This window comes from Lygodium microphyllum, chromosome 16 (assembly GCF_053477565.2).
Source record: "Lygodium microphyllum isolate KBCC chromosome 16, Lygodium_microphyllum_v1.1.10, whole genome shotgun sequence".
NCBI classification, from domain to species: domain Eukaryota; kingdom Viridiplantae; phylum Streptophyta; class Polypodiopsida; order Schizaeales; family Lygodiaceae; genus Lygodium; species Lygodium microphyllum.
Genome location: NC_141150.1, coordinates 81,784,204 through 81,797,882, shown reverse-complemented (window position 1 = coordinate 81,797,882; position 13,679 = coordinate 81,784,204).

Here is a 13,679-nt window from a genome sequence, read left to right as displayed (position 1 = left end):
GGGGCGGTTAATTCCTTATTTGAAGCACCCATATCTAGAGCAGAGATACCATCAGGGGAAACTAATCTGGTGGAGCAAAGGATATAAAGTGATTGAGCAAGAAGATGGAACCTTTGTGTGGGAGATCAAAGTCTTTTTTCATCACTGCTTATGAATGTTGATAAAGTATCCCTGTCAAGTTTAATGAAGAAGGCGGGATAGAGCCATCAGTTCATCCTCTAAACATGCTAAATTTTGACTATCATAATTACGAATAGAGGAGTTCGTGATGGCAGGCTGTGTAAACCCATTGTGGACGTACACATTATATTTTGACGGAGCGTCCAGGGGCCCTAATAAAAAAGGGAGTGTTGGAGTAGTAATCTGAGATCCCCGACATAGAGTTACGATGAAGTTAGATGGTTATCTTGGGGTAGGATTCACTAACAACATGGCAGAGTATAAAGCCATGATTATGGGACTGTATATTGCCAAGCAAGGTGGTATTCGATGGTTGTTAGTAAAAGGGGATTTCCAATTGATCTTGAATCAGCTAGATGGGACATACACAGTGCGGAATCCCACCCTTTGTATGTATCATCGAACTGCCATGGCCCTACTTGAGGAGTTTGAGAGAGTGTCTCTTCATTTGATTTCACATTGTTGGAATCAATTTGCGGATTCACTGGCAAACCTTGCTTATGAAGAAGACCTTTTCTTCAACTGTGGTCCTAGTTTGGATATTGCTATCAATAATGAGACAGGACCTGGTCGCTTGTGGGGAATGTTATCAGAGCATGCAATATATGGCAGGCAATGGTTGATATGGGTGATGCAAAAAGTAGCCGAGACCCATCTACCATTGTTATCCCGGACCCATAGGCTGATTAGACAACATGTTATGCATACGCCTCTTACTATATATGCAGGAAGGATGGGTCATAATCTTATGCATTTAGCTTATGGCTGTGAGCCCTATTTTTCCTCCTTGGAAAGGAGCATATTATTGTATATCTGTACTATTTTGGGAAGGGATGTGTAGGTGCTATTCTGTTTGATCTCGTTAGGCCAAGAGGGCCAGTTTTGCAAGGTTTTAACGCTTTACTTCATTAGGCCAAGAGGGCCGATCAGTTTTTGTAGGGAAATGCTTTATTTCATTAGGCCAAGAGGGCCAGTCGTCTATTTAGTACAGGTGCGGTTAATGGTTTCTTGTTTTAGTCCTTTGCTAGACAGGTTCAAAGAAGAGCTTGGAAGGAGCCTATGTTGCGCGGAAACTTTTCGTGGCCCTATCCAGGTGATATCTCTCCTTTACGAGTACCGTGTTTTTATGTTATATGTGTATGTTCACTTGTAGGGGATTTTTATTTCTTGTTGGGGACCGGCATCCAAGGCATGAAGTCCAAGGTTTAGGTTCGGTATGTCTGAGGGAGGGTTGAGTAGTCGTTGCCTCCTGTAAAGACATTGCCAGGCATCAAGAGACCTGTTTCAGAAAGTAGTCCTAGTGACCCTGTTCTGCTAGCCTGCTAGGCAGCCATTCTAGGAGTTCTTGTTAGTTGTGAGGCAGTTAGAGAAGCCTGCCAGAGGAAAAAATGATGATATAGAGGAAAAAAACCCTGAATATCTTAAAGAAAATAAATATATACAAAGGTGTGTAAAAAGGGGTTCTAACCCCTATAAAAATAGAAAAGAAAAGAAAGGAAAATTTATAAGCATTTGCTCATCGTCTGGCGAAGGCCTAGTAGGTTCCTGGGGACAAGTTGCGGTCGATGCCTTGTCTTCCTAGGGGTGGCATCTCGCTAGAAAAGAAGAAAGTAAGGAAGGTTGGAGTGAAAATAAAAGTGAGTGTGAGAAAAGGATTAAGTGTTGCCTCGCGAGGGCTTGGTAGGTTCTTGGGTACCGAGATAGGACCTGGGGCCGATGCCCTATTCTCCTTGGGTCACTACGCTTAGCTCCCTCCTTTTTATATGCCCGAGTATGGGGGAATAAAAAGCCTAAAAAGAAGAAATGTGCTAAAAGGAAATACTTCATGATCAAGCTATAGGGGTCCTCGCCTAGTAGGAGCTTTTGGGGTGTGTTGTCCTTAGTTAGGTAGGTAGTTCAGACCACCACTTAGGGTGACCTCTTTGATAGTTTTTTTTAGTTTGGCTGTGTTGGAGCAATCGGTAAGTGACTAGCTTTGGACCTTCTATCAGATTATGCTGGGCCTAATCCTCGTGGATTTCATGCCTTGGTTTTATCAGGGGGTAGGGTGAGCATTGTGCTGTGTTTTAATATGTGTCTATTTTGTATCAGCTTGATGCTTCCTTTGGTTGTTTTGTGCAGATCTGTTGTGGGGTTCGATGGGCTAAGTCGCCCTATCCCATGGTCGCCAATGAGAGAGAAGTTTTGAGCCCGAGATGTGCATAAAATTTACCAAAAAATCTAAAATTTAGGGAAATAATATTCGACATAGATGGCGACATCTGCAGCCGCGTGCAAAAATCGGACCCCCCCCCCACAAATTGAATTTTGGGCTCTAAGCAACATATGGAACATATATTGGCCACCAACTTCTCCCTCTTTCCTGATTCTATCGTCGGTCTTCGCGCGAGATATGGCTGTCTAGATGAAGAGATCAGAATCTAGTCTTTCTCTCTCCTCCCTCTCTCCTCTCTATGGGCTGTTCATGTCACTACAAGAGAAAGGCCCTATAGACGCTAGTATCAACACGTCTATTTACGCTAGTATACAGAACGTGTCTATATATCCGCATTTATAAACGCACCTATAGATGCGAAAATAAACACACATATTTTTCATTTCTCATAAAGTCCCTAAATATGACCAAACCTCTTAACAGCTAGTATTTGTTTGAATACATTACCAACTTTACTTCTTTCTGAGTATTACAAATATAAATCCAATCATTCAAAGCTAATTATATATGTGTGATTTCATGCCCTATATACATCCAATCATGCCCTATACAAATGTGATTGGATAGGGCATGATTGGATGTATATACAACATAATTACACCTGGATCATAAGGACATGATATACATGTATAGGATCATAAGAACATGATATATATGTATATACGACATGATATACATGTATAGGGCATACTTGTATAGGACATGATATACATTACCAACTTTACTTCTTTTTGAGTATTACAAATATACATCCAATCATTTAAAGCTAATTATATATATGTGATTTCATGCCCTATATACATCCAATCATGCCCTATACAAATGTGATTGGATAGGGCATGATGATTGGATGTATATACGACATAATTATCAGAGAAGTGATTGATACATGCACATGTTGCATCTATTGTGTACTTAACCTAGCCATGCCTAAAACTTATAGATCAAAGGTTGACTTGTGCATGTGCAATATATATATATGTATATGTATATGTATATATATATATATATATATATATATATATATATATATATATATATATATATATATATATATATATATATATAGAGAGAGAGAGAGAGAGAGAGAGAGAGAGAGAACTGATCAATACACTCACATGTCTCATTTGTTGTGCACTTAACCTAGCCATGCATAAACTTATAGATCAAAGCTTAATCGGTGATTCAAGGGAGTACCCTCACTTTTTAGGGTAGTCCCTTGATTCTCATTATTCTCGAGGAATATACATCACAATCAATACAATCAAAGCAAAGGAAAGACATGCATGCCAATTCATAGCATGAGTAGATTGATGTAAATCAGTTGGCTTGTGCATGTGCAAGCTATTCCAATCATGTCATGGTGCACTTATAGCTCACATATAATTTTAGATAAGGTGGACCACATGTAGCCAATGTGCACATGTCCTCTTTTCATCATCTTTAGCCAGTGTGTCCACTTGGTGACTAAAATAGATGAATGTAAGGATACTTTGCAATACCAACAAGCCAACTACAAATCTCTTATCTATGAGATGTATAAGTAAATTAACTTGGTTAATTTGATGAGGTCAAGTTTTCCTTCCATGGACAATGTGGTTGACTATCTACTTCAAGGTTATGGGAACTTGCAAAAGTCAATGGAGCATCCTAAAAATGACGATACTCTAATTACTATATCAAGTCACTTCATGTACATATCTTTGATTGATTGATGGATAATATGCCTTTCTCTATCTCTTTCATATACACCTTCATTGCATTATCTCTCTCTAGCTAAAAACCATTCGTGCTTTATCAACCTATTGATACTTGCATGCAATTGCAAGTGGGATGGTCTAGTAAGTCACCACATATGTGCCAATTGACTTGCCAATGTGTTATCTCTTATCCTCAAGCTTTGTTATATATGTCACCACATAGGTCAATTGATATGCTAGTGTACCATCTCTTATCTCAAGATTTTCTATATATTTCACGAGTATTCTCAATCAAAAACATCATATCAAGCATATCTTGCATTAATCAAGCAGATTGGCCAACCCAACATAAATGAAATTGTATGAATAGCAATGTAGATCAAGATCTTAGCTTAAATCAATGACACCTTTTTGCACAATTTAAACTGTTAGAGTTTAACTACAATATATAATGCATGTAAATAAGAAAGAGGCTTGATTTGTTAGACCACTATACATATACAATCTATATATATCATATTCCCTAAATGCATGCATTGATACTTACAACATGGAGGCAAACATTTTGATATTCAAAGACTAGGAAAGTCATGTCATGTTGATCCAAAAACAACCAAAAGCTAGCATCTAATTAGTTTAATTGTTACTGCGCGTCTGTCAGCGCGTGTAATAGGTATTATCTGCGCAATTACACATGCTTACAGACGTGCTACACAAATATTTTAAAAAAAATTAAAAAGTTGTGGCTTTCTTTTCAAACCTGTGCTTTTCTACATTTTTTGCATGTTTTCTGCAGTTCGAGCTCGACATCACTACTCATATCTATCTATCACTTCATGAAGACAATGAGGGAAGGAAATAAGAGTAAAAAGAGGAAAAGAGGAAAGAAGAGCCAAAGAGTAAAGAACAAGAGCCAAACAACAAGAAAGAGAAGAAGATTCAAGCAACTTACCAAGGGAAGGGAGAAGGAGGACAAGGAGCTTGCAACCTAGCCGCTACCTGTCGGAACAAGCAAAGAAGATGAGTTCTTCTTCTCTCTCTTAATCTTGTTTGCTTTCTCTATCTGTTTCTCTCTCTCTCTCTCTCTCTCTCTCTCTCTTTACATGCTATAGACTATCATCTATGGAGGTTTTTTTGCGCATTTTTTAACCAAGTTTGAAAAAAATGGTCCGACTGTACGCGTCTGTCAGCACGTTCAGATGACAGTGTAGATGCAAGTATAGACGCGAAAATAGACACACTGATAGACGCACACAGAGACGCAGATATAGACGCAGCATGTAATATGTTTTATCTACATAGGGTAATATGATTTTTCTTGTGTAGATGTGGAATCCTAGATCTTCCAGCACTGATCCTGAGTTGGAACGCATGAACAACACCTTAGCGGAGTTTTCTAGAGGTGTTAGTAGCCTTTTTGGAGGTTTTCCAAACAAGGAGCAATTCATGGGGGAGATGACCAATTATCTTGGTCGCCCTCCCACTGCAGAGGAGGTTTTCAGTGTGATGTCTGGGACGCGCTTCATAACAAGAGGTCTCACCTTATGAAGCACGCCAAGGAGTCACTGCGGAGACAAGAGCAGGGGTGCCCTAGATATGGCCAACCACCCAATTGCCACCGAAGGGAGTGGAAAGAGGCCAAGAAGAGAGCAGCAGAGAAAATGACAAGTCACCAGCATGCAGAGGTGCGACGTATCTAGATGGCAACCATGGGATCGTCGCATTATGGATTGGGTGGCAGGGAGTCATGGGAGGCTGAGTTTGTAAGTATTATTTGATTTCTTTTTTTAAATTAAATTTTGTAATTTGTTTCACTTCATTATGTAGTGTGTTCTAATACGTTGTATGTTCAAATTGTTTTATAGTATCATATTGTTGGTAGGATGCCTACTCCCAGAGAGGTAGGCTACCATCGAGGTCATAACCCGACAGCATTTCTACGAGGAGGGACTCATCATGGAGGAGCAATATAATCGTGCAAAGAGGATTCCACCACCAGAAGAAGTATGTTTTATTTTTTACATGAAAAGTATAGGTAACTCTAATTTATTATTTGTGATCGTATTTATATACCTTAATCCTTTGTGTAGGCGAACCCTGATGCAGTTGAGGATAGCAAAGGGGGGACTATCAGTAGCAGTGGCGGCAACGACAACGGCACAGGCAGCGGTGGTGGTAGCGATGATGATGCCTCTTCTAAGGAGATGTAGAGGAGCCCCATGCATGCATGCCTCCCCTTGGCTTGTAATTTTCATTTTTGATATATATTACTTTCAGCTAGTTCTTGCGACCATGACTATGCTTGAGGTCACAAGCACTAGAACTCATCATGTAAAAACGTTTCATCTATATATATGAAATTTCGTGTTCTACATATATTGTTTTGTTTTCAGTACAAAAATCTTCGAAATAATCTTTCTCTATTTTCCCTAAGCATACAATTTGATGTTGATGGGAGGGAAAAAACCAGAGAGCATGTGGCTTGCAAAGCCACATGCTCTCTGGTTTTTTTTTCATACCTCTATTTTGCGCGTCTATCAGCGCGTCTAAATTGCAGGATAAATGCGCGTCTATTCTCGTCAAAAACTTGTAGAGTAAACACTTTTTTAGATTCGTAGATACACGCCTGTATAGACGCACAATATGAATATATCAACTTTTTTATAAATATGATTATATAATTATGTAGTGCGTCAATACGTGCATCTATATGCGCATCTATATGAGCGTGTAACTCTGACTATAAGCGCGCTTTTAGACGCGAAATTATAGATGCAGCAGTAGACGCGATAATAAATATTCCTGACATTTTTTATCATAGCTCAAATATTGCATCTACAAGCACGTCTATGGAGCCTTTTTGTTGTAGTGTGTGCACTATCTTGAAGGAGAAATCGGGAAGGAGATTGAAGGAAACGGTGATGGAGATGGATAGAGATGTTGAAGGTTAATGTGCAACATTGGATTGAGAGCAATGGAGGCTCCATTCATTGGTCATGCAGTCATTTAATGCATCTCGGATTCCGTAAAAACACGGTATGACCATTTTTATGAAGAAAATGAAGGCTTTTTGGTATTTCATGATGGTAAATTTGATGTTTTTATTGGATAAAAATTTGTTTGAGTGCTAGTTGCATCATTATTAATTGTTGTTTATCATAAAATTTTGATTTTGTAATGATTTACATGCGCTATTTAATTCCTGTAAACCTAAAATGCGGTTTTTATGCGGTAAAATGATAGTTTTGTCGTTTCGGGTGGGTGAAATGTGTTCCTATGGGGGGAAAATGGAAGATAAATTGAATGTTAGTATGCTAAAGTGATTGGAACAAGAAAAATCAGAAAATAACATATTTTATTACCAAATAAATCAAGAAAATGAGAAAAATAAGGGAAAAAATAGAAATATACCTCACAAAAATAAGGAAAAATATAATGATTCTTTGTGGATGTGTGGTAGTGGCAAAGCATGAGGTTTAGCCTGAGTTTGCCCTATCTCCTTGTCAAAGTTTGTGATTTACCGCTTTTCATACATCAAAACATGACAAAATGAACCTCTACACCTATAAAATATCAAATGGATAAATGCAAATTTTTTTATTCCCCTCCCCAACCGACTGTTGTGCTGGAAGGGGAGGGGAATAGAAAGAAGCTAGAAGCTCCTCGGTGGGAGCTCGTAGGGAGTAGTGCCATGCATGTTGACACGAAGGAGAGGGAGGATCCCCCCTCCCCTCCCCTATTTAAACCCTGCATTACTACCGCAAGGAAGGAGGAGGACGGCAATAACAAATGGTGACGTTGCCCAAATCGTCCGTGAGTGCAAGGGGAGGACGCCGTGAGCTGGGAGAGACTATGGTGGATGCAGTCGATGGGAGGGAGTGCTATCCTGCGCTGCTATCGTGAGGACGGAGCTGCCGCGACCATCTGTTAATCGCCCCCCCCACGTGGAAGATCCTAGAAGCTTCTATAAAGGATCTTTTTAAGCCCCCTTTCCCCCTATCTTTATTACACCACCCCCCCCCCCCCCCCCCGGTTTTAATCCTCCTAAGGCCCTTTCATCCCCCTTCTCGTGCCTTTCCAAAAACCCTTCCATACCCCGCCCCCCATGATTTAACATTTAAGCCCTTTGTTATGGGCTTTGAAACCTTTTCCCCCCGTGTGTCTAAATCCCCCTTTTCGATGGGTATTAGAACCCCTATGTTTTACCCATGAAGCCTTTCCCGTAGGCCTTAAAAACCTTATTTTTTCTCGCTGGTGGTAACCCCTATAAGCCCCCTTCCTCTTGAGCCTTGGAACCCATCCCCCTTCGTGTTCTATAAACCCTTAGACCCCCTTTTTGCATGGATATTGGAATCACCCTTTTTTTTCCCCCCCCCCCGTGATTAAACCTTCTCTAACCCTTCCCTTGTGGCGTATTGAGAACCCTTTTCTCCAAGTTGACCTAAGGGTCCTTCGATCTTACTTATAACTTTTATGGTTACTATATTCCCTTAGAGTTCTCTCCCGCACCTTGTGTCTTTTCCATCCCTTTTCATTCCTCGTTTGAACGAGTCATTAAAAGGCCATTAAGCCTCCCCCATGGCTTCAATAGGTCTTAGTCGTAAAAGATTCTGAACACCCTTTCGAATTCCCGACTTCAAGGAGGGAGCCTTCCAAAAACTACTTTCGACGGACGGTGCAAGGAAGCGACGGTGGAATTTTGAAAAAAGAGTGTAAAGCTGCTTCCACGTTCGAAGGACTACAACTGTGATGCCTCCTAAGAAAGTCCAAGGAGTAGCTGCGGGAGGTGCATCTCCCGGTATCCATGTGGATATCTCACCCCAAAACCAGGTTTTTCTTCTTGGCTTTAATTCAGTTTTAAGTCAACCATGAAAAAGGGAAATTTTTAGGGATAGGATATATTTGTTCGAATTATTTGTAATGAAGGATTTTAGCTTATTTGAATAAATGATAATGTATAGAACTTAGTTTCCTTTGAATAGTATCAAGCATTATAAATTACGAGCAAGATTATCTATTTACTATAGTAGTATATTTTAGTTAAATCCTAAAGGTATAGAAATTATATCTTGCACCATTAGTCTTATTCCTTTTCGCAACGAATCATTGTAAATGATTAAATTCATGAAAGGTTTCTTTCGTTGCTCAAATTACTAGGAAGTTATCATTGCTAATTGCACATCTTAGCAAGGGAAATGTTTGTTATTTGGCATGAGTTCATCTGCAAGGAAAAAGGAAGTTTAAATTAAACTGTATTGACTGAAAAGTAAATTGTCACAAGGATAGCAAAACCGTGACATAACGATTAATATTACCTTCCAAAAGATAATCAAACCAATCTAAACATAGAAATATTCATACCCTAAGCACTTGACTACTTTCCTTATTGTAGGGTCAAAAAAAATTCGTAAAGATAAAAAAAACTAGGGTTGTCCCCGAGATCCTTAAAAAAAAAACCTAGGCCCAACATACGTCAGCTTAAAGGATCTAAAACGGATTATTTCATCGCAGGACTTACGCAGCAAGTACGGAATCATTTAGTCTTGTGATTGATTCACAAGGAGAAAGGGTAAAAACCCTCAACAAGGATGGCAGATCCCTACGCAAGTTATCTTGCAAAAGGACGTATTTTTGGATATCCTTCTAAATAAGGAAAGTTGTAAACCGGAAACTAGCATATCTAAGGAACTTTAGGGTTGACCAAGTTGGGTTAATAAGGTACGCCTTACACCGGAATGTAAAGGATCTTGCCGATTTACAAGACACCTTGGGAACGAGTGCTGATACACTCAAAAGGAAAGAACACTTCCTTAGCAGTTTGCCAAACAACACGGTTGATTAATGGAAATGTTTGTGCTTGCTAGAGATTTTAGGGCTCTGTTTGAATTATGAATTACAAATTAAATGAGTACCTATACTTCAGGTTAAAGGCCTGAAGGAAGAGGCAGTTTTAGTTACCCCCGACTACCTGCCTAACCCTAACCAAGGGGGTTGTTCACCGCGCCGGGAACGTGGACCGAACCCGTCGCGAGAGGTCTCTCCGTTGAGCTCTACTTGGAGTAGGAGGACGCTTGGGTGCCAGGGGGGCTCTGGCCATAAATCCCTCGCCTTTCGGGTCCTGCACAAGAGGCTAACGTGACTCGGGATTGGATCTCGAGGCCCGCATACTAGTTTACGGGCGGAAGCTTGGAATAGTGATCCCTGCGGATTACTAGATAGCCTTCGGGCGGATTATGGACAAGCCTACGGGCGGAACTCATTGTGTTTCAAAGATAAAATGATGAAATATTAACAAAGAACTTACTTGATATTGTTTTCTATGTCACGTGATAAGATTACGTGAAGGAACCAATGCTTAATGGATTAATTAAAGAAGCTGATTGTTATATGTCAAATCAATGTGTTAGATAATTACATAACTAAAAACAAACCGAGGAAAGTGTGGAGGATGGGCCATGGGTCCGTCCTACAGTTGGGTGGTCCCGATTAGCCGGGAATTTTTCTCAAAAATCTCGATGAACAGCAGGATGATTATCAAAACGAATAACGGAAGCAATGACCTAGAGTTATGTCTTACCTGATTTACGCTGTTTTAGGGGAACGGAATGGGACTATGCCTTATGGCAGAGAGGTTGAGCTTTGCATCCCTCTCGTTTCCCATTCTCCTTGAACCAAGTGTAGCGTGAATCCGTTTCGGACCTAGCGTTTCTGTGTAAAGTAGTTCGCTCAGGTTCGACCCTAGTTGCTGTCAGTTAATGACCAGTCAGGAAAACCCTAATTCTGATCGATCCTAAGTGGGAACGGCCAGGATACTTCCGCTACATGGTAGACGTGGGAAGACCTAGATCGCAAATCCCGTAACATTCCATGGGAGTGCCGGGCAGAGCTTTCTAGACATCCTTTCCGACGGACTGCTAAGACGTGTCTTAGATAATACTAAGAGGACACGTTACAACACCTATGCAACGAAAGCAATACCTAAACGTAGGGGGTTGGGATGTTTCAATGGTGCGATTTGCGTGCTGATTATTACTGATTTTCTGATGCATATCATGACATAGAGTTTGTTGTATTTTAATTAAGAGGATAGTAGCACGGGTGTTGTCTCGGTGCTATTCTTACATCACCGCAACGAGTTAGTGAATGACCATTGGAAAGCCTAGTTGTGCACAACATGTTTCTGATTGAAAATTATATTTGAGCACTTTAGGATCATCCACTTTTGTGTAATATTCTCCAATCTAATTACACCTTTAGCATATACATGCCCTCTTAGGTTAGGATAATTATTAGGGATGATATTTTTTTGAATTAGGCAAAAAAAATTTATTCCCTCCTTCCCCCAGTTGACTATCGTGCTAGGGGAGAGGGAGGGAAGGGTGGATGACTAAGCATCCTTATTGGATGCTCTGGAGGGAGGAGGCTCATGCATGATGCCATGCAAGGGAGGGAGGATCCCCCTCCCCTAACCTATAAAAAAATAAGGTGTGCGGGCTGAGTAGGGAATCGAAGGTTGTAAGTCGTGAGGGGAGCCATTATACTGTCAAAATATGACAGAGAGGGAGAAGCCAGTCGGCGCCGCCATGAGAGAGAAAGGACGGCTAAGGACGCTGCCATAAAAGCATGCTAAGACGTAGCTACACGCCGCCGAGTACTGCTCGAGGTCACTACTGAGAGGGAGAGGAGGAGTGGAGGCACTGATGCAACAGTCGAGGCACTGCCGTGAAGATCACCGATCTGCCATCTCTATCACTGCCACAGCTTACAGACAAAGCCCCACATGTGCCTTAGAAGCTTTAGAAGCTTCTAAGGGGGGGGGGCTCTATAAGCCCCCTTTCCCCCCAAAAGAAATTTGTGCCTTAAAGGGCCTTCATGTGACCCTTAAGCCCTTCTTCCCACCCTCTCAAAATTCCCCCTCATATGGACTATTAAGGCCTTTTCCCCCATGCAAAAATTCTTTTTTTAGCCCTTTCATACCCTTTCCTTTTCCACCCCACAAATTCCCTCCTAAGGGCTTTTAAGCCCCTATTCCCCCCCCGATTTGCCATTGAAGGGCTTTTCATGTGCTCTTGCATATAACACCCCCCATACATGAAATTTCCTCCCTAGGGGCCCTTTTCATACCTTGTTTTCCACCCATACAAAAAGAAAAGAGGGTGTTAAGAGTCTTTTGACACCTTCTTTCCCCATACACAATCCCCTATATCCCAAGGGTTCTTTTTTACACCTTCTATTTTCCCCTTTTCTTGTGAGTCTTTAAAAAGGCCATTAAGCCTTTCTTGTGGCTTTAATGGGCCTTACTCACGAAGGATTTTGAAACACCCCCTTCCCGGGTTTTAATCCCTTTTCGTGGGTTCTCCCCTCCTCCACTAAAGTATCCCTTCAAAGAGCTTCTATGAAAGGAAGGAAAATACAACTCATAAAGGACGGTGGAATTTCAAAAGGGAGTTCGCAAAGCCGCATCCAAGAAGGAAAGGCTGCATTCGCGATGGCTCCTAAGAAAGCCCAAGGCGCAACATCAGGAGGATCGTCTCCTAGCATCCACGTGGACATCTCACCACAAGTCCAGGTTTTCCTTCTTAATTTTTATTTTATGTTGTTATAATTCAATCGTGCGATGGATGATTTTTTTAAAAGGATGCATTTTTCATACTTAGGTTAATCTAAAAGAATTAGCTCATGAGACAGAAAAGTCGGTCATTAGTATTTTTTAAAAAAAACGAAGAAAATAAAGTGAGCAGAAAATTGATATGGATTTCTAGCAAGTAGTTTTATGCATTGCAATAAACTGAACTTAGATTAATGTCCACAATTACAAAACAGAATTAAGATAGTGCACCCTGTTTAGACATGGAAGTATAAATTGCATGTCTCATTATTAGGACATATCTTCTTCGCAATGAGTCATTAAGGAAAGTGCTAATAATCCATACGAAAAAAAAAATCAAGGCATGAAATGATTCTTAAGTTGCATAACTCTAGTCAATTATCATTTTTCAACTGCATAATTATTAGTAAAAGGCTGCTTCTTTTAGCATGAATCTTGTTCGCAAGTTATAGGATGATTAATTGGAATTAGGCTATAACCTAACCTATGCTTGATCTTAAACCGAAGAGTTAGGGTTTGAAAATCAAACTTACGCATAGATAATAAGTCATGTTGTTATGGAAATGATAGCGTAAGTATCTTCAAAAATAGAAAAGGTTTAAATCAATGCAACATATCCCAAGGAACTGACTAGGGTTGGTACGTTGGAGACATTACCTAGTCACTCTTTTACCAAAATTAAAACCCCGATACCCTAAAGACTTGCCCACATTCACGAAATGTAGGGACAGTCGGACCTACTTGCGAGAAGTAATCCAGGGTTTTTCCCTAAGAATCTTTCGCCAAAAAGATGGAACTTGGATCCCTAGGACAGACAATGTCAGTCTAAAGTAATTAGGAACAGATTCTTCGTGACTCCATTCGAAGGGTAAATAGTCCCATAGCTTGATGCGACACTTGTGCAACAAGTGGTAGAGTCGCACAATCTTGTGAATTGATCGCAAGGAAATGGCCAAATTCCTCAGAATGAGGTTGG